At 38.1% G+C, this 24555-nt stretch overlaps 1 pseudogene; it reads left to right on the plus strand.

Annotated features, from left to right (window-relative positions):
* LOC114678116 (lysM and putative peptidoglycan-binding domain-containing protein 4 pseudogene) overlaps positions 1 to 22704 on the plus strand; it is a 36485-nt pseudogene extending 13781 nt beyond the window's left edge.
* The last annotated feature ends 1851 nt before the right edge of the window (positions 22705 to 24555 follow it).

Below are 24555 nucleotides of genomic sequence, written 5' to 3' on the forward strand. Positions count from 1 at the left end.
ACTCCTTAATCCCAGTGTTTTGGGAGGTTGAGGTGGGAGGATCATTTGAGGTCAAGCTAGGCAAAATAGTGAAACTTCTGTCTCCACAAAAATATTAAAAAATTAACTGGGTATCATCACCCAGCTACTAGGGAGGCTGCAGCAAGAGAACTGCATGAATTAAGGAGTTCAAGTTTACAGTGAGCTATAATCATGCCATGGCACTCCAGCCTGGGAGACAGAGCAGGATCATGTCTCTAAAATTTAAAAGAAAATATATGAAAAATATAAGGTCTAATTTTCTATTATTATAAGCCATCTTTAATTTCTAAGTTACACACATACACTTCAGTCAAACCCATGCTTTCATAAAAAGGAAGCTGCAAGAAAAGGATCTCTCCTTCCAGTTTCATTATTAGTGTAAGCCTATTCTTTGACCACTGGTATAAACATTTAGCTTATTTTGTGTTAGCTTATATTTTTAGTATTTCCACTACTGAACATGACAGAGGCTATACTCCCGAAAGCTACTTGATAATTGTAATTGACAATTTCCAAATTAAACTGATAAATTAAAGAAACAGCACTTTAATTTTTTACATATTTTTATAGATACCCAGGAAAATTTGACTGAAGTTTTTAATACTATCTGTTGCTTATCATATACTTTTAATGGAATACTGGAATGCTCTTTTATATTAATTTTCCTAAAGTAAATGAACTTTTATGTAATAGAATAAAATTAATATCTTTGATACATTATCTAAGAAGTATAATTTAGAGGAAATGGAGTATTAATGACTTGAGGTGCAAATTACCATTTAAGTAAGGGTGGAAAGACGATAAAACATAGAATCATTATGTACCTCTAGCAATTTTTCAAGTTTTATTCTTTTTACTATTTAAGTAATTATGTCTTCTTTTTGGGCCTCACTTTTTTCTGTTCTCCAATTAAATAATTTTTAACTTACAGATATTCAGCCTACTATTTTTGTGGCTGCTTTTGCAATTCCAAATGAAAACGTCTTCTACAAAATTTAATCAATGTATTTACAAAAATAACACAAAATTTCTCTAACATCCTCTTTCTACTGATTTCAAATTAATCCAAATTTAGCATTCATTTAGTTCAGAATCAGGAGATTCCAGTAACCACTGTGCAGTTCCCAGAATCACACAGTTGAGTTCTATTCAGTTGACTGGGGAAAGGTAAGACATGCTGGTTGTCCCATTAACTTCCTAACATAATTAGGAATGAAATAATCTAACTGCTCCAAGTCAGTTCAGGATATGTTTTACAGTTGTATATCTCATAAGAGGAATCCCCAGTGTATGGGCTGGACCCAATCTAAATCCACTTTATCCAGTTCTCAAGGTCATAATACTGCACTAGGTACTGCCAATATATTCCAAGACATGATCCTATATATCTGTCAGAATGTACATCTAATACCAGGATAACAAATAGGTTTAATTTTGCGTGTCAACTCGATTAACTGGTGGAGGCTGCCTTAAGCAGCCTGTTAAGGACATTTTAAGGCTACATGCAGACTTGGAAGAATAGATATATTAGCAATGTCGACCATGCGTTCAGAAAGGGGGTAATCGCAACTTAAATGTTTCATATTTACTGATCCTAATCAAAGAATTCCAAGGGAAAAAATGGAAATGCCTAACCCCGAAGTTCAAGTAAAATCTGAAGTGTAATAAGAATAGTTTGTACCTACTAATCTACACTCCCTTTCTTCTTAACGGAAGAATTTCCATCTCTGCCAGTTTTCCTTTTACATGTTTCTCTCTCTTCTGCTGTATTTCCTAATTCCTCCCTTTCTCTACCACAAAATAGAAGTCAGAATTCATCTAATAAAGTAATTTTTCATTTCCTCTAATATTTTTATATAGGGAACTTTTAAATAGCGCCCTCTCCCTACCACAATGAAAGTTTTGAATCAAAACAAAAGTTGTGCTTTGACTTGTATGTGGAAAACATTATTACTTTTAGTAGATCAATTTCCTCTTAGGGAAATAAAAGTCTTCCTATTTCCTTTCAGAAGGTCGTTAGTGGAGGCTACCTGATTCATGTAAACATGTGTGTTCAGGCCAGACCTTGCCTTGGAATCTGTCTGCCCAGCAACCACTGCTCTGCATCCTGTACTCCAGCTCACCTCCAACCCTGCTAGTTGCTTCTTGACTCTACTCTGTGTACTGCAGTCCACAATTTTCAGTCCCTATGGTGCAGTACTCACTTCAGGCATGACTCAGCACATTGTCAGCTGTGGTGGTCACAGGGAGAGACTCCTGCTTAAGGAAAGGTGAAGGAAGAGTAAAAAGAACTTAGTCTTGCAACTTGGGTACCATCTCAGTCACAGTAACACCAAGTGGAGTCCTAATGTTCACAACTCCAGGCCCTAGCTCCTGGACAGCATTTCTAGACCCACCCTGGACCAGAAGGAAACTTATTACCCTAAAGGGAAAGAGACAAGCCTGGCTTGATTCACCACTTTCTAACTAAAATACCCTTGGACCTTGAATAAATATCAGCAGTAGCCAGGCAATAGTCACCATAAGCCTTCAGTAAGGCCCAGTACAGTACTGGCTTCAGGTCTGACTCAGCATAGACCCAGTGGTGGTGGCCACAGGGGTGCTAAGTCATCCCTCCCCTAGCTGCAGGTAGCAGGGCATGAAGAGAGAGAGAGAGAGAGACTCTATTTGTTTGGAGAAAGGTAAGGTTGGTGCAAAAATAATTGCAGATTTTGCCATTACTTTCAATGGCAAAAACCACAATTACTTTTGCACCAGCCTAATAATTCATAGAATTCTTTGGGCTCTTACCTAAAACCTCAAGGCAGTACCTCTACTAGTCTGCAAGAGTCACAGCATTACTGGCCTTGGAGTGCCCCCTAATGTAGATATGGCTGCAGCGATCAAGGACATAGATCACAACAGAATTCCTTTTGAATACTTGGAAAATCTCCCCAAGAAGGATGGGTACAAACAAGCCCAGACTGCAAAGACCACAATAAATACCTAACTCTCCAATGCCCAGAAATCAACAAATACTCACAAACATCAAGTCCATTCCACAAGGGAGAGGGTCAACATGGCAGACTAGAAACAGCTCATGTGTGCCTGTCTCACAGGGAGCGGACAGAGTGGCTAGTGAACACTGACCTTGCAAGTTGATTGTCTAAGAAACCACATCAGGATCCATAAACACAGTGAGGGGACAGACAGAGTAGAAAGGAGCAAAGCTGGCCAGTAGCCCATCTGGGATCAGTGCAGAACCAAGAGAACCTTCTTAACATGGGGAAAAGGTGAGTGAGTGAGAGCCTCTGGAAAATTCACACTTCCCACAGGAACCTGTGCAAGTCTAGGAACATGAGAATCCCTCCGACCCCCAACCCTGGGCCTCTAAACTGCAGCAAAGAGCCACCCGGAATTTTTGCAAAGGCAACACTCAAGTCCACGGGGACCTCTACAAGCCTTGGACCCTGGAACAGACCAGCACCAATGCAATAGCTCCAACAGAGACTGCAATCATTGTGCCCAGGAGCAGTAAGCTTGCTTCACATCCCTCACCAGACAAGGCTCAAAGCCAGTCGCCACACAGAAGCCCTGCTTCTGCCTGAATTCTGTAGGTAGGTGCAGCCTTCTGTTCCCCTGGGAAATATCTGGATGCCAGGTCAGGCAACTCCACCCACCCTGGATGCTCAAAACCAGGTAAGTCATGTCTGCTAGAGCTTCCAGAAAGCAGTCCTGCTTCTGTCTGAACTTTGTAGCCAGGCACAGCCCTATGTTCCCCCAGGAAACAGTCAGGCAGCAAGGTAGGCAACTCAACCCACCTCTACCATGTGTAGCCAGGCAAGTTACCTGCTAGAGCTTCCAGCCCAGTAGTCCCACTTCCACCTGAATTCTGCCAGTAGGCTCAGTCTCCTATTCCCCCAGCAAACATCCAGATGGCAAGATGGGTGACTCCACCCACACCCACCACTTAAAACCAAGCAGACCACGCATGCTAGAGTCCGCAAGTGGTGGGTCAGGTGACTTCACACATTAACACTGCTCCTAGGTGAGACTTGCTAGCTTGGGCAGTGTCCAAGCAGTGGTGAGCTCTCACTCTTGGACCACAAAGAGGGGTGAGATTCCTAGGTTTGCAGGCCAGTAGAAAAGCAGGGTGTGTCTCCCTCCACATGGCTGGTCTGGGAAGGGTACAGTCTGTCTGCCAACTGCAGGCCCTGCCTAAGGGAGTCCCATCTTCCAGAACACCTAACAAAAGAAACTTGGGGATGGAGTCAATGATTGGAAAGGGCTCCTCCAAGGCCCAGGAATGAATCAGCTGAAGGTGTCATCTTGCTCCTCCCACACCACAGAGCATTACTGCCAACTAAGCCAAAACAAAACAGCCATGCAGCTGAGTAGGAGCCTATCTGTCAGCTAACACTCCTGAGCACCAAAGCAAAGATCCAGCCACAAATAAAGATTCTACACAAAGTTCTAGCATTCTGGAAACACCCAGATTGAAGCCTACTGACTATACTCAATTTACATCACAGTTAAAGGAAGACCAGCCCTCACACATGAGAGAGTACCAACATAAGAACCCTGGCAACTCAAAAGGCTGGTGTGCCCCCTTATCATCAAACACACTAGTCCCCCAGAAATGATTCTTGGCAAGATTGAGATGAATGAAATGACAGACATAGATTTCAAAACGGAATGGCACAGAAGCTCATTGGGATAAAGGAGAAAGTTGATACCCAATCCAAGGAACTTAGCTAAACAACCTAGAAGCTGAAAGATGAAATAGTCATTTTAAAAAAGAATCAAACTGTGAACTTCTGGAATTGAAAAGAAAATCACTTCAAGAATTTCACAATACAATCAGAAGTGTCAACAGCAGAATAGTTCAAGTTGAAAAGAAGAATCTCAGAGCTTGAAGACCAGTTCTTCAAATCAACTCAGACAAAAGTAATGAAAAAAGAATTTTAAAAATAAACAAAACTTCCAAGAAATGAGATTATGTAAAGAGACCTTTTTTTTTTTTTTTTTTTTTTTGAGATGGAGTCTCACTCTGTCACCAGACTGGAGTGCTGTGGTACAGTCTGGGCTCACTTCAACTTCTGACTCTTGGGTCAAGCGATTCTCCTGCCTCAGCCTCCCAAGTAGCTGGGATTACAGGCACATGCCACCATGCCCAGCTAATTTTCCTTGTATTTTTAGTAGAGATGGGGTTTCACCACATTGGCTAGGATGGTCTCGATCTCCTGACCTCATGATCTGCCCTCCTCGGCCTCCCAAAGTGCTGGGCTTACAGATGTGACTCATTGGCATTCTTGAATGAGAGGAAAAGAGAGGATAAGCAACTTGGAAAATATATTTGAGGATATAGTCTGTGAAAATTTCCCTAAACTTGCTAAAGATGAGGTTGTACAGATTCAAGAAATAGAACAGATTCTTTAAGCTACGACACAAGACAACCGTACCCAAGGCACATAGTCATCAGATTTACTAAGGTCAGTGCAGAAGAAAAAACCCTGAAGGCAGCAGTAGAAAACTGTCAGTTCACTTACAAAAAGAACCCCATCAGGCTAGAAGCAGAAGTCTCAGAAGAAACTCCACAAATTCCACAGACAAGAAGAGACTGGGCACCTATTTCAGCATTCTTAAAAAAAAAAAAAAAGAAAGAAAGAAAGAAAGAAAGAAAGAAATTTTAGCCAAAGATATTATATCCTGTGAAACCAAACTTCATAAGTGAAGGAGAAATAAAATCCTCAAACAAGCAAGCACTAAGGGAATTTATTACCACCAGACCACCATTATGAAAGGTCTTTAAGGGAGTGCAAAACATAGAAACATTAGTGATGTTGAGCTTTTTTCCATATGTGTATTGGCCATTTGTATATCTTCTTTTGAGAATTGTCTATTTATGTCCTTAACCCACTTTTTGGTGTAATTGTTTGTTTTCTTCTTGCCAATTTGCTTGAGCTCATTATAGATTCTGGATATTAGTCCTTTGTCAGACACATAGATTGTGAAGATTTTCTCCCATTACTGTGGGTTGTTTACTTTGCTGACTGTTCCTTTCGCGTGCAAAAGCTCTTCAGTTTAATTAAGTCCCAGCTAAATGAAAAAAATATACACACACAATGGAAAACTACTCAGCCATAAAAAGGAAAGAATTAATGGCATTCACAGCAACCTGGATGGAATTGGAGATTATTGTTCTAAGTGAAGTAACTCATGAATGGAAAATCAAGCATTGTATGTTCTCACTCATAAGTGGGAGCTAGGCTATGAGGATGTAAAAGCCTAAGAATGACACAATGGACTTTGGGAACTGATATGGTTTGGCTCTGTGTCCCCACCCAAATCTCATTTTGTAGCTCCCATAATTCCCACATGTTGTGGGAGGGACCCAGTGGGAGATGATTAAATCATGAGAGCAGGTCTTTTCCATGATGTTTTCATGACAGTGAATGGGTCTCGTGAGATCTAATGGTTTTAAAAATGGGAGTTCCTCTGCACAAGCTCTCTCTTTCAAAAAATTCAAAATCATAACAAGCATATACTCAGACCATAGTGCAATAAAAATGGAAATCAGTACCAAGAAGGTCTCTCAAAACTACACAAAACCATGGAACTTAAACAACTTGCTTCTGAATAACTCTTGAATGAACAATAAAATTAAGATAGAATCAAAAATATACATACATAATTAATGAAAATAGAGATGCAACCTGCCAAAACCTTTGGGATGCAGCTAAAGCAATGCTAAGAGGAAAATGTATAGTACTAAAATGCCTTCACATCAAGATGTGATGATGACTTAACATCACAAGTAGAGGAATTAGAATAAAATGAATAATTCAACCCCAAAGCTAGTAGAGGAAAATAAATAGCTAAAATCAGAGATGAACTGAATGAAATTGAGACACAGAAATCCATACAAAAGATCGATGAGATTAAGAGTTGATTTTTCAAAAGAATAAGCAACATTGATAGCTGATTAGCTAGACTAACAAACAAAAAGAAGATCCAAATAAGAACAATCAGAAATAACGAAGATGGCATCACAACTGATCTCACAGAAATCAAAAGATCCCCAGAGACTATTATGAACACCTCTATGCACACATTTTAGAAAATCTAGAGGAAATGGCTGAATTCCTCAACATGGACACAAAAATCCTCAACAAAGTGCTACGGAACTGGATCCAACAAAACATCAAAAAGTCAATCCACCACAATCAAGTAGGCTTTAACTCTGGGATGCAAGGTTGATTCCACATAAATCAATATGACTCACCACATTAAAATAATTAAAAACAAAAACCCTATGATCATCTCAGTAGATACAGAAAAAGCCTTTGATAAAAATCCAACATCTCCTTCATGTTTGAAGAATAATTTTACTGGATATATTTTTCTATGATAAAACTTCTTTTTTTTTAGCACTTTAAATATGTCATGTCACTCTCTCTTGGCTTGTAAGATTTCCACTGAGAAGTCTGCTGCCAGACATATTAGAGTTCCTTTCTATGTTATTTGTTTCTTTTTCCTACAGATTTTATTATCCTTTCTTTATCCTTGATCTTTGGGAGTTTGCTTATTAAATGTCTTGAGGTAGTCTTATTTGGGATGACTCTGCTTACATAACCTTCTTATACTTGAATATTGAGCCGTCTATAACAAACCCACAGCCAACGTCATACTGAATGAACAAAAGCTGGAATCATTCCCCTGGAGGACTGGGAAACCTAGAAGAAATGGATAAATTCTTAGACACATACCACCTACCAAGATTGAATCATGAGGAAGTCTAAAACCTGAATAGACCAATAACAAGTAATAAAATCAAAGTCATAATAAAAAGTCACCCAACAAAGAAAAGCCCAGAACTCAATAGCTTCACTGCTGAATTTTAATAAACATTTAAATAAGAACTAATACCACTCCTACTCAAGTTATTTCAAAAACTAGAGGAAAAGGGAATACTTCAAAACTCATTCTATGAGGCCAGTATTACCCTGAAACCAAAACATGATAATGACACATCAGAAAAAGAAACTATAGGCCAATATCCCTGATGAGCATTTATGTAAAAATCCTCAACAAAATAGTAGCAAACTGAATTCAAGAACTCATTATGAAGATCATCGATCATGACCAAGAGGGATTTACCCCAGGGATGCAAGGATAGTTCAACATATGCAAATCAATCGATGTGATACATCATATCAACAGAATGAAGGACAAAAACCACATGATCATTTCAATTAATGTTGAAAAGGCATTTGATAAAATTTAACATCCCTTCATAATAAAAATCCCTCAAAAACTGGGTATAGAAGGAACATACCTCAACATAATAAAAGCCGTATACAATATGCCTACAGCTAGTATTACACTGAATGAAGAAAAACTGAAAGCCTTTCCTCTAACATTTGGAACAAGGGAAGGATGCCCACTTTCACCACTATCATTGAACGTAGTACTGGAAGTCCTGGCTAGGGCGATCAGACAAGAGAAAGAAATAAAGGGTACCCAAATTGGAAAGGAAGACATCAAATTATCTTTGTTTGCAGATGAGATGATCTCATATTTGGAAAATCCTAAAGACTCCACCAGAAAAAAGAAAAACTGTTAAAATTGTTAAACAAATTCAGTAAAGTTGAAGGATACAAAATCAACACACAAAAATCAGTAGCATTTTTATGTGCCAACAGTGAATCATCTGAATATGAAATGAATAAAGTAATTTAATTCACAATAGCTAAAAATAAGATAAAAATACCTAGCAATAAACTTATTCAAAGAAGTGAAAAATCTGTCTAATAAAAACTATAAAACACTGATGAAAGAAATTGAAGCGGACACAAAAAAATGGAAACATATATCATATTCCTGGGTTGGAAAAATTAATATTGTTCAAATGTCCCTACTACCCAAAACAATATGCATATTTGATGCAATTCCTATCAAAATACTAATGGCATTCTTCACAGGAATAGAAAAAATAATCTTAAAATTTGTATGGAACCATGAAAGACCCAGTATAGCCAAAGCCATCCTCAGCAAAAAGAACAAAACTGGAGGAATCACATTCCCTGATTTCAAATTATGCTACAGAATTATGGTAACCAAAACCACATGATACTTGCATAAAAACAGGCACACTGACAAATGGAACAGACTAGAGAAACCAGAAATAAATCCATATAGTTATAGTGAACTTATTTTTAACAAAGATGCCAAGGACCTTAGGGAAATGGTGGCCTCTTCAATAAATGGTGCTGGAAAAACTGGATAGCCATACACAGAAGAATGAAACTAGACCCTTATATCTCACCATATACGAAAACAAAATCAAAATAGACTAAATACTTAAATCTAAGACCTTAAGCTATGAAACTACTAAAAGAAACATTAGGGAAACTCTCAAGGACATTGGTTAAAGCAAAGATTTATTGAGTTATACCCCATAAGCAGAGGAAATCAAAGCAAAAATGGACAAATGGGATCACATCAAGTTAAAAAGCTTCTGTAAAGCAAAGGAAACAATCAACAGCAACCCACAGAATGGAAAAACGTATTTGCAAATTGTCCATCTGACAAGGGATTAATTACCAGAATATATAAGGAGCTCAAGCAACTCCATAGGAAAAAATATCTAATAATCTGATTTTAAAATTTGATTTCACAAAAGAAGACATACAAATGGCAACAGGTATTTTCAAAAAGTGCTCAACATCATTGAGCATCTGAGAAATGCAAATCACAACTACGATGAGATATCAGCTCCCTCCAGTTAAAATGGCTTTGATCCAAAAGACAGGCGATAACAAATATTAGTGAGGATATGGAGAAAAGGAAACCCTCACACACTGTTGGTGGGAATGTAACCTAGTAGTACAGTCACTGGAGAACAGTATAGAGGTTCCACAAAAATCTAAAATAAGAACTATCATATGATCTAGCAATCCCGCTGCTAGGTATATACCCAAAAGAAAGGAAATAAGTATAACAAAGATATCTGCATCCCCATGTCTATTGCAGCACTATTCACAATAGCCAAGATTTGGAAGCAACCTAAGTATCCATCAACAAACAAATGGTTAAAGAAATTTGTGGTACATATACATAATAGAGTACTATTCAGTCATTAAAAAAAATGAGATCTTGTTATTTGCAACAACAGGCATGGAACTGAAAGTCTTCATATTAAGTGAAATAAGCCAGGTACAGAAAGACAAACTTTGCATGTTCTCATTTATACATGAGAGCTAAAAATTAAAACAGTTGAACTCATGGAGATAGACAGTAGAATGATAGCTACCAGAGATTGGGAAGGATAGGTAGATGGGGAGGAAGTGGGGATGGTTAATGGGCACAAACAATATAATTAGATAGAATGAATAAGGTCTAATATTTAAGAGCACAACAGGGTCACCACAGTCAACAGTAATCTATTCTACATTTTAAAATAACAGAGTATAATTGAGATATTTATAACATGAAGAAATGATAAATGCTTGAAGTGATGGATACCACATCTACCTTGATGTGATTATTACACATTGTTTGCCTATATCAAAATATCTCATGTACCCCATAAATACATATATACCTACTGTATATCCATTAAAAAATTAAAATTAAAAACTTTAAGAAAACTAGGACATGAATCAACTCATTTAATCTTTTAAAAATCCTCTGAGACCAGTAATATTATTCCCATTTAACAGATATGGTTAAGTGACTTGATCCAGACCACACAGTTGGTCAATAGCAGGTCCTGGGGCTAAATGATCTGTGGTAGAAAACTTGTAAGATTCCCAACTAGCATAAAATCCAACAAATGTAAACAATTTCAAGAAATACAATTTTAAAATAAAACCATATGAAACAAACAAAAATATAGCCTATCTGCGAGTGAAGCAATACTAGGAAAAGGAACTCTCATGGCCGTATCAAGAATATATTTTTTTTTCTGATTTGTCTCAAACTCTAAGGCAATGTTGTATCTAGATATTTCAGTGTTATGAGTTAATAAAGTCCCATTTTTCCCTAATTACTTTGAGTTTGGCTTCTATCAAAATCAACAAAAATATCTCTAGCTAATAGATTTATCAATTTACAGAATGATTTATTTTCAAAAATTTGTGGAAATCTGGGAAAAGGGCTTGCCTGGTGAGACTGTTCCCCACAAAAGCAGCTGAGGTAGGAGCCTGAATTACTCTCCCAGTTTGATTGAGGACTTGTAGAGGACCGTGCAGTATCAAGCATGAGGCCAGAAAATCATATAAGGCTAAATCATAGATATTAAAAGTCCCTAAGACCTATAGTAAATAGTCAGTCTGTTTTTGTGTTGCTATAAAGAAATATCTGAGGCTGATATTTCATAACTTATAAGGAAAAGAGGTTTATTTGGCTCATAGTTCACCAGGGCTATACAAGAAGCATGACACCAGCATTTGCTTCTTGTGAGGATCTCAGGAAGCTTCAAATAACGATGGAAGGGGAGTAGGAGTCAACATGTCACATGACGATAGCAGGAACAAGAAAGAGGGGAGGGTTGTCATGCTCTTTTAAAGAATCAGCTCTCATGTCAGCTAATAGAGCAAGAACTCACTTATTACCACTGGGACGGCACCAGCCCACTCACGAGGGATCCACCTCCATGACCCAAACACATCCCACCAGACCCCACCTCCAACACTGAGGATAAATTTCAACATAAGATTTGGCGGGGACAAATATCCAAGCTATATCAACATTGAGCTCATAAAACATTGAATTGGAATTTTCTGAAAAACCGTGCAGAATTTGGCTTCATCTTTAAATTTGAGGTTTAAAAGAAAAAGTGCAGAAGTATAAACTCAAGTGCAAAAAGGCAAAGAGGAAACAAGAAGTAAGATTAAGAATTCACAGGAATTCACAGAAATCAGGAGAAGATTCTCACAAGCTGTAAACTGGCGGTTCAGGACATGTTGAACCAGATCTTCAAATGGTATGGGGCTCTAGATAACATCAATATTACAGGATTTTGTGAGACATATTTATCATTCATGATTACCTAGTCTGGACCCAAAAGGTCCCCATTTAATGATTGATTAAGATCCAACCTTGCTGTTTCCAACTTTTCAGTAGACATCAATATTCCAGAGATTAGCTTCCTGTTTCTGATAGGGAGCTGGGTACCAAAGGTCAGGCTTGGATTGAAAGAAAAAGTTAAAAGATAGATGGAAAAAAGAAGACAGTTCTCACCAATCTCTACACCCTCTCAAACACCTTTTCAAGACACCTCCTCTGAAATCTATCCCCCACTTTACTGAATGTTCATTGTTTCCTTAAAGGAGAAACAAACCCAAAATCGAAAAACTTCACTCAGTTTTAGATAGAATTTATTCAGCGATTATTCTGTAACCATGAGGAAAAAGCAACCAATAAATGTTGGTCAAGTGGAAATATAGGAAAAGCCATAGTATTTGATGACATGCTTGAGTAACTTAACTTATACACATTGTATTTCTTCTATGTAACAAAAAGAAACCCCCATACTTTAAGCAACTCTTGACCAGGATTTTTGTCTCTTGCAATCAAACAAAATCCTGAATAGTACACATATAAAAGATGCAAAAGTGGACAGTGAAACAAAAACTTTTTAAATTTAGAAAATCTTCATGAAGAAAAAAAAAAAACTGTATGTGAATGCTGTGATTTAGATCCCTCTAAGAAAATAACTGTCATGTATCATAATAAAGCTGCCAAGAGAAGTTAAAGGTGAAAAAATACTAAATAAAGTTAACAAAGATCTCATTCAGTGAAATGCTATTTGTACAAAGAGTACTTGACCTTCAAAAGCCAGAATCTGCAAAGTTTTTAAGAGTTTGTAAACCACTGAGATAAATCCCCATTCAAAAGAAACAATCCTTATATTGGAAGATCTCATTCACGAAAGAAAACAAAAGTATCACTTCAATGCAACCTGTAAGAATGAAAAAGATGCAAAATATGTCTTTGGATGGGCTAGAGATTAGAGCAGAAATGTTTTTAAACAGCAAGAAGAAAATGATACAAAATATTCACGCTAAATATCTGACACTGAAATCTCCATACAATTAGGAAAAAAAAAAAAAAAAGAAAATGCTTTAATAGAGCCTACAGATTTCAAACTCACATGACAATTGTTCAGATTTCTCCTTTATTTAAAAAAAAATCTGAAGAAGCTCTCAGATAAGGGTGCAAAAAATGTATTATGTAACAAATAAATAAATTTTTAGAGAGTGTGTCAGCCAAAGTCTTTAGCAAAGCACTACTAAGCAGTAGCACTATTAATTCCATGTGAGACAGATATTTGCTATCAATAGACCTCATGCTACTCTACTGTAAAGGAGGAAAAGGAATTTGAACTAGATAATAACTAAGACTCACTACAATCCTAAAACTCTTAAATAATACATTGCCTTATTACATAAATAATATGCATTCATTAGAGAACAAAGTATAAACACAGATTAGCAGAAGCAACAAGTGATTCTTGCCAAAACCAAGGTTATCTTCTTTGACAATTTATTTTCAAAACAACGAAACAGAGGTTTCAGAATACTGAGAGAGCTCAGTCAGATTTGTCTGTCTATTTTGTACCCAAGGTCATGACTTGGGTCATGACCTAAGGACGGGTCAGATGTTTGGGTCAGATATTACCTAAACTGCTTTTCAACCATCTGCTAGTGAGACTTTCTCTTTCAAACATGCAGGTCATCTAGACCTCTTCCGGGATAAATATTAAGACAAAAAGGGGGGTTTTATAGTCAAACTTTGTGGGTACAATCTGGAAATTTCTACAAAGCAGAATAATATTCCCATCTAATTGTACCTTCTTTTTCTTGGCTTCACTGAAGCACTGAAGAACAATTTTTTTTTTCCCTAATAAAATCAGTAAAAGAACTATAAACCAAAACTCTAGAAGACAGGGCTGTAATACAGATCTTTTAGACCCTTTATCTTCTCTTAAACTGTTAGGGTACTGAGCCTATTAGGAAAGCTAATGTTAATTCATTGGTCCCATTTTTCCCCCAGGAGAAGAAAGATTGTCACATGTTCTATATTAAAAACCTCGCCAGTCTATAACCAGGATGGTATGAGGGTCTCCTGAGACAGTTGCATTTCAACTGGCTTTTTGTCACTTAACATATCAGAAGCATCTTTCCATTCACTAAATGTATCCCTGCATTATTATTATTATTATTATTATTATTATTATTTTATTTATTTATTTTTGAGACAGAATCTCACTCTGTCGCCCAGGCTGGAGTACAATGGCATGATCTCGGCTCACTGCAAGCTCTGCCTCCCAGGTTCACGCCATTCTCCTGCCCCAGCCTCCCAAGTAGCTGAGACTACAGGCACACGCCGCCATGCCCGGCCAATTTTTTGTATTTTTTAGTAGAGACAGGGTTTCACCGTGTTAGCCAGGATGGTCTTGATCCCCTGACCTTGTGATCTGCCCGCCTTGGCCTCCCAAAGTGCTGGGGATTACAGGCATGAGCCACCGCGCCCAGCCAAAAAAAAAAAAAAAAAAGAATGACTTTCTTCCTATTTTTAATTACAATGTAATACCTCCTCCATTGTTTCATCTTGAACAATTTACTTAAAATAAAAGCTTCAATTTCCTCATCAGTAAATTGAGAATAATATAATCCTATCTTTTGTTGTGAAAATTAAAGAGAAAATTAGTATGTGTCATTTATCACAGTGCTGGAAACATAGTATATTATAAGCATAAGATTTTTTAAAAAATTCAAACGGTATAGTAAATTATTAGTAAATTTTACTTTTACTAATAAATTTTAAAAGTAAATTTTACTTTTACTTTAAAAAAAGTAAAAAGAGCCTGTAATCCTACCACCCATAGCAACTTCTTTTGGCATTTTCTTTTAGTCTTTATAGAACTTTCTCTAGACATATATATATATATGTAAGTGCTCACAGACACAAACTCATGCTTTTATTTTTTTGTCATTGTTTACCAGAGTGTTATGTAAATATTTGTGTAATGTTGAGCATTGAGGATTTAATTAGCATAAATGTGACTTTATGAAAAGTCTCTATTGTATTCAGCCCCAACCAATGGAGCATTTATTTCATATAATGTTTGACATATTAAAAACTCAGTATAAAAATAATCTGAATATTTTTCACAGTTCATTAGAATATGATTTAACTTATAATTTGAAAAATGTATGTGTGGGCTTATATCAATTAAAATTATTTGCCTACAAGTAACAGAAAATGTAATTCAAATTGAATTTAACAATGGAAACATTTATATTGCCCTATAACTAGAAATTCAGAAATAGGGTGTTCATCAAGGTTGGCCTGATCTAGTATTTTGGGCTCAATTTATTTTGGTCTTGATCGCTTTCAGATTTTAGATTCATCTCCATGCTATTAACAAGATACACAACTTCCTTGTATTACATTTACACATGAGAATGGCACAAGGTAAAGTTATGATTTACTTCTAGAAGTTATCTGGAAATTCAGCCATAATAGGTTAATAGGTATCAGGTTTACCCTCCTGCAGTAAATAGCAACAAAGCAGAGCAAATATATGAGGTGGATGTTTTCAAGCATTAGACAAAAGAAAGCATGGGACAGTGATCTTTGGGAGAAGAAAAACACATAACACAAGTTCTACTTTTACTCCTGTTTTTGTTCTATGCACACTTTCAAACTGCCTCAGATAGAGGTATAACCTGAATCAGTCTTGCTGAATGTATAATATTAATATTAGAGTTAAGGATTGCTGAAACAGTAAGAATTGGCTAAACAGGGTGCCAGAGAGGAAGAGATTATGCAAAGAAGGAAATACATAAATATATTAGAAATTATCTTGAGTCTTTGGTCAGATCCTTAGTTGTGTATGCACAGGGTGGAATTCTGCAAGGCCTGATGGGGATCAACTACTGGAAGTCTTTAAGCTGAATAAAGATTCCAGAGAACATACAATGCTGAGATTCTGAGCACTCATAGACTTCATACAGCTTTCTAAGCATCAATATCTTTTAAACCTATTTTTTATGTGACATCAGAAAAGCCATAACTTAGGAATAGGGCATATCTTAGTCATAATGCAGGGCCTCTGTAGACTCACACAAACAAAGCTGAAAACAATCACTCTAAAGAATCACCAAATCAATAAATCAACTTTCTGCCAAAATAAAAATTGACACTTTGTAAAGAAAAACAACATAATTTAGACTCTCAACGTGATTTTTAAAACGTGTAGCATACAGTAAAAAATTACTAGATGTAATTTGGCTCATAACCAGGAGAAAAAAGAAATCAATAGAAATACTCCTAGATATAATAAACATGTTAAAATTAACAGGAGAAAATTTAAATTGATGATACTTTCACAACATCATGAGAATTTCTGAGTGCTAGCCACTTTGTCTATTCTCAAGTAGACAAATGTAAAATATCCCAAATACTCTCCCAATTTCCCAAATATAAAAGAAAATGTTATAATTGGATGTCTTCACTGTCAATCACCCCAGGTACAAAGGGGAAAACAGTTACCTTTGGAAAGGAAGAAACAGTAACTAGATCATATTAATAAAGCCTGACTGTGGGTCAACTTCATTTTGCCTGCCTTACGCCGATATGGTGATGTTGGAAGATAAAAGATAGATAGGTGTTTGTGGGCATTATAATTTGAAACAGAGCCTAAGAGAATGTGATTAAATGGCTTTTTATTGGATGCATTCTTTGGAACATACAACCTCCAGAGATTGAACCAGGAAGAAATAAAACTCCTGAACAGACCAATAATGAGTAGCAAGACTGAATCAGTATTTTAAAATCTCCTATCAAAAGAAAAACCCAGGACCAGATGAGTTCACAGCCAAATTCTACCAAACCTATAAAAAAGAACTTATGCCAATCCTTCTGAAAGTATTTCAAAAAATCCAGGAGAAAGAAATTCTCCCCAATTAATTATTCAAGGCCAATATCACCCTGATACCAAAACCAGACAAAGTCACAACAAAAAAAGAAAACTACAGACCAATATCACTGATGAACATAGATGCAAAAATCATCAAAAAATACTAACAAATCAATCCAATAGACATCAAAAGGATAATACACCAAGATCAGGTGGAATTTATCCCAGGGACACAAGGACTGTTCAACATTTGCAAATCAATGTGATATATCACATAAACGGAGTTAAGAACAATAATCATATGATGATCTCATAGATGCAGGAAAAGCATTCAATAAAATTTAGCATCCCTTAATGATAAAAATCCTCAACAAACTAGGCATAGAAGGAATATACCTCAACATAATAAAGGCAACATGCAACAAACCCACAGATAACATATTTAACAGGAAAAAGTTGAAAGCATTCCCTCTAAGGAGTAGAAATAAGGAAATGATGCCCAATTTCACCACTATTATTCAACATAGTACTTGAAGTCCTCACCAGAGTAATCAGGCAAGAGAAAAAAATAAAAGGCACCCAAAATGAAAAGAGGAAGTCAAACTCTTCCTGTTTACTGATGGTATGATCTTATATCTAGGAAACCCTAAAGACTCCACCGAAAAACTTAGATTGATAAATGAATTCAGTACAGCTTCAGGAAAAAAAAATCAGCATGCAAAAATCAGTAGGACTCTATACACCAATAATGATGTAGCTAAGGAACAAGTCAAAAATGCAATCTTACAGTAGCTACAAATAAAAAATAAAATAACTAGGAGTATATTTAACCAGGAAGGTGAAAAATCTCTACAAGAACTACAAAACCCTGATGAAAGAAATCATAGGTTATACAAACAAATGGAAAAAACATCCCATGCTCATGGATTAGAAGAATCATTATTGTTAAAATGACTAAACTGCCCAAAGTAATCTACAGATGTAATGCAATCCCTATCAAATTACCAATGTCATTTCTCACAGAATTAGAAAAAACAATTCTAAAATTTATATGGAACCAAAAAAGAACCTGAATAGCCAAAGCAATCATAAGCGAAAAGAACACAGCTGGAGGCATCATGCTACTTGACTTCAAATTATACAGCAAGGCTATGGTAACCAAAACAGTATGGTTACCATAGCCATGCTGGTAAAAATAAAATAAAATAAACATTCAAATCTCAATGGAGCAGAATAAAGGACCCAGAAATAAAGCCACATTCATACAATCAACTGATCTTCTACAAAGTCAACAAAAATATGCATAGGGAAGGATACTCTATTCAATAAATGGTATTTGCAAAATTGGGTAATCATATGCAGAAGAATGAAACTGGACCTATATCTTTCACCACACACAAAAATTAACTTAGGATAAAATTAAAGACTTAAACATAATACCTGAAACTATAAAAATCCCTCAAAGAAAACCGAGGAAAAACTCTTCTGAACAATGGCCATGCAAAGTCGTTATGACTAAGTCCTCAAAAGCAAATGCAACAAAAACAAAAATAGACAAATGGGACTTAAACTAAAAGGCTTCTGCACAGCAAAAAAAAAAACAATCAATAGAGTAAACAGAAAACCAACAGAATGAGAAAAAATATTTGCAAATTATGTATCTGACAAAGGGCTAATATCCAGGATCTACAGGCAACTCACACAAATCAATAAGGAAATAAAACAAATAACCCCATTTAAAAAATGGGCAAAGGAAATGAACATTTTTCAAAGAAGATATACAAATGGTGAACAAGCATATGAAAAAATAAACATCACTAATCATCAGGGAAATGCAAATTAAAACCACAATAAGATATTATCTTATACCAATCAGAATGGCTATTATTAAAAAGTCAAAAATAAACCAGGTATTAGTGAGGATGTGGAGAAAAGGGAATGCTTATACACTGTCAGTGGGATGTAAATTAGTACAACATTTATGGAAACAGTATGGAGAGTTCTCAAAGAGCTAAAATGAGAACTACCATTCAATCCAGCATTTTCACTATTGGGTATATACCCAAAGGAAAAGAAGTCATTATATCAAAAAGATACCTGACACAGGGCACGGTGGCTCACGCCTGTAATCCCAACATTCTGGGAGGCCAAGGCAGGCAGATAACCTGAGGTCAGGAGTTCGAGACCAGCCTGACCAACATGGAGAAACCCCATCTCTACTAAAAATACAAAATTAGCTAGGTGTGGTGGCGCATGCCTGTAATCCCAGCTACTAGGGAGACTGAGGCAGGAAAATCACTTGAACCTGGGAGGCAGAGGTTGTGGTGAGCCAAAATTGCACCACTGCACTCCAGCCTGAGCAACAAGAGTGAAACTGTCACAAAATAAATAAATAAATAAATAAAGATACCTGCACCCATATGTTTATCGCAGCACTATTCACAATATCAAAGATATGGAATCAACCAAAGTGTCCATTAAAAGGGGACTGAATAAAGAAAATGTTTTTATATTTTAGACAAAGAAAATGTTTTATTTATACACACACACTATGAAATACTACTCAACCATAAAAAGAATGAAATTATGTCTTTTGCAGCAACACAGATCGAACTGAAGGCCATTGTCTTAAGGGAAATAACCTATATTGCATGTTCTTACTTACAAGTAGGAGCTAAACAATGGGTACACATGGACATACAAAGTGGAATTATAGACACTGGAGACTACAAAATGTGGAAGGATGGGAGGGAGGTGAGGGCTTAAAAATTACCTATTGGGTACGATGTTCACTATTTAGTTGATGGGTACACTAAAAGCCCAGACTTCACGACTATGCAATATATGCATGTAAGAAATCTGCACTTGTATGCCTTAAATAGTCCTGTATTTGATTGTAAAACTTATTTCCCAAATCAGCCAAGATTCATTCAGAAAAGCAAAATTCATTTTACCTGTTTCAAGCAACAGGATGTTACATCCGGTAACTTTGATGATTACAAAATCAGTGGAAGGACTGGTGGAATGAAGGTCAGAAAAAGCCAGCACTAACTCTCGGGGTCACCAGTGGCTTTCAGAAACTTCAAAGGTTACAAGCATTGCAAGATATAGCTGGCAATGAACATAGGTGCTCTTGCTCCATGGTAGGTGATATTCAAGTAAATGCCCAGAGACCTCTACAAAAAGGCCTGTCTCAGATTGCTCCTCATGAATCTATCCACTGCTGCTGAAGCAGTCTTTAGTCTTTCAAATAACATACAGACGCTTCTCAATGATAGAATCTAACCCAGAATTCTGCTGGCCAGGATTCTGAAAATTTTGTTTCCAGGCATCCAATTTCCACTAAACAGGAAAGATTCTAGAAGAAAGAAAATGCCTCTGAGTTGCCTATAGGCCATCAGAAATATCTTCCATCACCCCTGTTTATCAAGACTTACATGCATTGTGTTTGCAAAATACTTTCACACACTTTTTTTTTTTTTTTTTTTTTTTTTTTTTTTTGAGACAGAGTCTCACTCCATCACTCAGGCTGGAGTGCAGTGGTGAGATCTTGGCTCACTGCAACCTCTCCACCTCCTGGGTTCAAGTCATTCTCATGCCTCAGCCTCCCGAGTAGCTGGAATTTCAGGCACACACCTCCACAGCCAGCTAATTTTTGTAGTTTTTGTAGAGACAGTGCTCCTCCCGCCTTGGCCTCCCAAAGTGCTGGGATTATAGGCATGAGCCACCACGCCTGGCCTATTTTCTTACTTGAGTTTCACCATAACATTTTGTGCTCATATGGCTGATGTTGTTACCCTTAATTTACATTTGCCTTTTCTTTATTCATTCTACAATGTGCTGTTGGCCCAAAGATGCTGAGTTGTATTCCAGCAGATGCATTCTAATCAAGGAAATTTTTTGACTCTAAGGTAGCAATTTAACTTCCACATCAAATGGTGTGATAGTGAAGGTCACTAATAGTAGTACCCAAGTGAACTTACAAGTTTAGTTCTTCAAATGGTACTTTATTTATGTTATCTTCAAATATGAGAATTCTTAATATTTCTAACTTTATATTAATGAGGAATAATTGTGTAGACTTCTCTTACAAATGTGAAAAGGACTGAAAAGTTATACAGTCAGACTTTCACTACCTACCAGTAATCACTTGCAAGATCAAGTTGGGCAGCATACAGAAATTTTTTGAACATTTAATCAACAAACCTAAACACATAAAGTAGCAATGGTAAATGGTACAGTTAATATTAATAAACAAACACATATAAAATAGTTCTTGTGTGGCATGGGGAATTGAGAAAACAAGAGAAATAATCAATGCAACCAATGAATCACAAACCATGGCATCTCAAGGAGTTCTATTAAAAGTAATGGCAAAAACTGCAATTACTTTTGCACCAACCTATATAAGACCTGTATATTCTGTCACTAACAGTTCCAACAATATAAATTTAAATTTGGCTGAGGTACCGGGCCTGGAGGAGAGGTCCACAGTCCTGGCTGGGGGTCTGTGTGGTCTCAGTCTCCCAGCCTGCCTCACTCCTTGGTTTGGGGCCAGGCCACCATTCCCCGGGCTCCTGGGTGACCCTTCTGCAGCTGGACGGGTGGTGACCCTGACTGTCCAGGGCTGGCCCCCCGTGGCTGAGGTCTTGCCTTTGTGGAATGTTGGGGCCCCACCCTTACAAGCCTTGGGGTTGACTGTTCCACATGCATTTTTGTGTGAGCTTCCATTTAGGAATCCCCTCCTTTCACAGAGGGGGCCAGCCTGACCAATATGGTGAAACCCTGTCTCTATTAAAAATACAAAAATTAGCCAAGTGTGGTGGCACATGCCTGTAATCTCAGCTACTGGGGAGGCTAAGGCAGGAGAATTGCTTGAACTCAGAAGGCAGAGGTTGCAGTGAGCCGACATCATGTCACTGCATTCCAACCTGGGCAACAGAGCGAGACTCCGTCTCAAAAAACAAAACAAAAAAAGAATGCCAATGGGGCCTCCTCTGAGGAAGACTCACCCTCACACCCTGTAGTTCTGAGGCCCTGGACAAGGAGCCCGGAAGAGCAGTATCTACCAGCCCCACCAGCCAGGAGCAGGTGCTAGTGCCACTGCAACAGGGGCTGGCCCAGGAGGACAGCCTCAACAAGCTAGCTTTGCAGTACAGCTGCAAAGTCGCAGATATCAAGGTCAACAACTTCATGAGAGTTGTTGACCTTTCAGACTTACACGCCATTACGATTCCAGTGAAAAACAACAGGATCCTAATAGAGACCCACAAATAACTAAAACCCCTTCTGAGCCCATTTGCAAAGACCGAAGTGACCATAGAACTGCCAAATCCAGACAGCAGCCACAGACACTGATGCCCAGGCCAGTCAACTGATGGATTTCTTTAAGGAGACTGACCAGAATATTGAGCGTGCATTGCAGTCACAAATCTTTTTATGGGAAAGTTACTGCATAGAGACTCTCCTATCAGCAATTGCTCCCAGCTCCTCCAAAGATGCCAACAAATGGTGCAGACTGTGGAACTCAGTGATGGAATGTCTTTTTTATCATGCTTCTAGTTGGGATTGTTTTACCCATCTTTCATTTGGTCTATTTTAAAATACAGGCTACTGGCAAGACACCTAATAGCATGAACACAGCTCCTGTCCCCAGTGGTTCCGTGGCAATGAGTACAATGCCAGGGCAAATCCCCAGGTGAGTGATTCCAGAGACAACCACAACCTCTTCAGACAGCCAGTTCAGTCAGACCACCCAGCCAGGGAACTAAGCTTTGTTTTTAAAGAACCGGCCCAGCTTTTGCAATTGGCTCTTGAAGTGCATCAGCTGTCACCGGCCACATCCTAGAGGTGCTGCATTTTATGTCATGGGAAGGATGGACACGTTTCAGAAGTCACCACAGTGTTCTCAATTGCAGTGACCCTGAGGAATGGCCTCACCCAACCCAAGCCTCCAGGATCAAAAGCACCAGCACCCTTAGCCTCTTCTATCCAGAGAGGATCAGCAGCAAGGCATTTACATGTGACAGATGGTTATTTCTTGTAGACATTTAGTGGACTGGCAATGTCTTCACGGCAGCACTGTGTGGGTCCCCAAGGTGGATATGCTTGGAGAGAAAGGAATGGCCTCGACCAAGGGACCTGTAGTGTGGGAGGCCCTGTAATTGGTGTGGGTTGTCTGGTTGTCGCAGTTTCCCTACTTGCTGGGGAGCAGGAACTGGCTCTGAGAAGGGTTGTTCTCTGTCTCCCTGGCAAAGGTGCTGTGGAATAGTCTTGGCATGTGATCCCTGTTTTAGAGAATGACAAATTACAATTGCAACAAGCCCTACTTCATGTTTGCCTCATCAGTTAGTCTTTTTGAGGCAATCCCACTTCTAGAATTGAAAAAGCCCCAAGTCCAAACTGTGCACTGTTGAATAAAGGGCAGTTCTGCCCCTGTCCTTTTAGAGCTGTTTAGTCTGACACGCAGGCACGTCTCAAGCCAAGCATACGCACACAGAGCCGTTGCCCAGTTCCACAGAGGCTCCCTAGATTCTCCCAGGTGGCCTCCTTGGAAGGAGCGCTTGCTGGCCAGCATCTGCAGAGGAGGATGGGTGCCTGTTGCTGAGGCGCCAGCATGGATATCTATCTGAAGCTGCGCAGTCGCCAGGCCAGCGCTGCTGAGAGTAGCAGCTCCTGTACTATTTGGCACAGGGTGTTCCCTGCTGCTTCCTTAACTCAGTTCTTAGGAACTGTAGTGTCACAGCACGAGAGTGTGTCCCTAAAATAACACTCTATATACACTGTAGCTCGTAATGTTAAAGGACCAAATGCTTCATGGAGGGGCTGGAGGTGACCCTTGCCATCGAAAGGCCATCAAAACATGGGGCCTGATACCTGAGGGAAGAGGCCTGCAGTTTACCTGGTCCTCCTCCCTGCCAAGCAGTGCCGTGGATGGGCTGGAGGTAAGAGCCTGCTGCTGCCTTGGAGTCAGTGGCCTGTAGCACAGAGGGACGGGGAGGGGTGGAGGTGGCTGGTGGCCCAGACTCCTAGGGATATGGACAGGAGGAAAAACCACTGCACAAATGCTGGCCTTAGGGATAGTTATGGCCTTTGACACATCAGGCCTGGAGAGAATTTTAAAAGATCTCACCATGTATGAGGATGGGAGTGTGGCCAAGGAGTACTTGAGATTGGCTTCCAATTTCTCTCATCTCAGTTGTGTGAAAAAAAACAATTGGCCTAGGGCTCAATTAGCAAATTCAAATTATCTTCAATGATAAATGTTTTCTTAGACACCAGAATGATCTTCAGGATAAAAAGAACTTCTGAACTTTTGCTACAGGAAATGTGTTAATCATGTAAGTGCTTTTCCAGCCAAATATCTGTGCTCTCTGGGCCATTAAGGGCCACAGCTTCCTCTAACATCTGCCACCAGAACTTCGCCAGGCAGGGCCTGGAGTCCCATGGGAAAAATCACTTTTTCCAGGCAAAGAATGAATGTATCCTTTACTTTCCTCAAGTGGAATGAAATAATTTCTTCTACGAAAAAATAAAAAAACAATAAATGTAATCTTTTAATAATTTTTCTTTTTATCAATATGTCAATACATTTGAACCATACCTTTTCTAAACTTTCTAGC

Source organism: Macaca mulatta, chromosome 5, assembly GCF_049350105.2.
Source record: "Macaca mulatta isolate MMU2019108-1 chromosome 5, T2T-MMU8v2.0, whole genome shotgun sequence".
Classification (NCBI taxonomy): Eukaryota; Metazoa; Chordata; class Mammalia; order Primates; family Cercopithecidae; genus Macaca; species Macaca mulatta.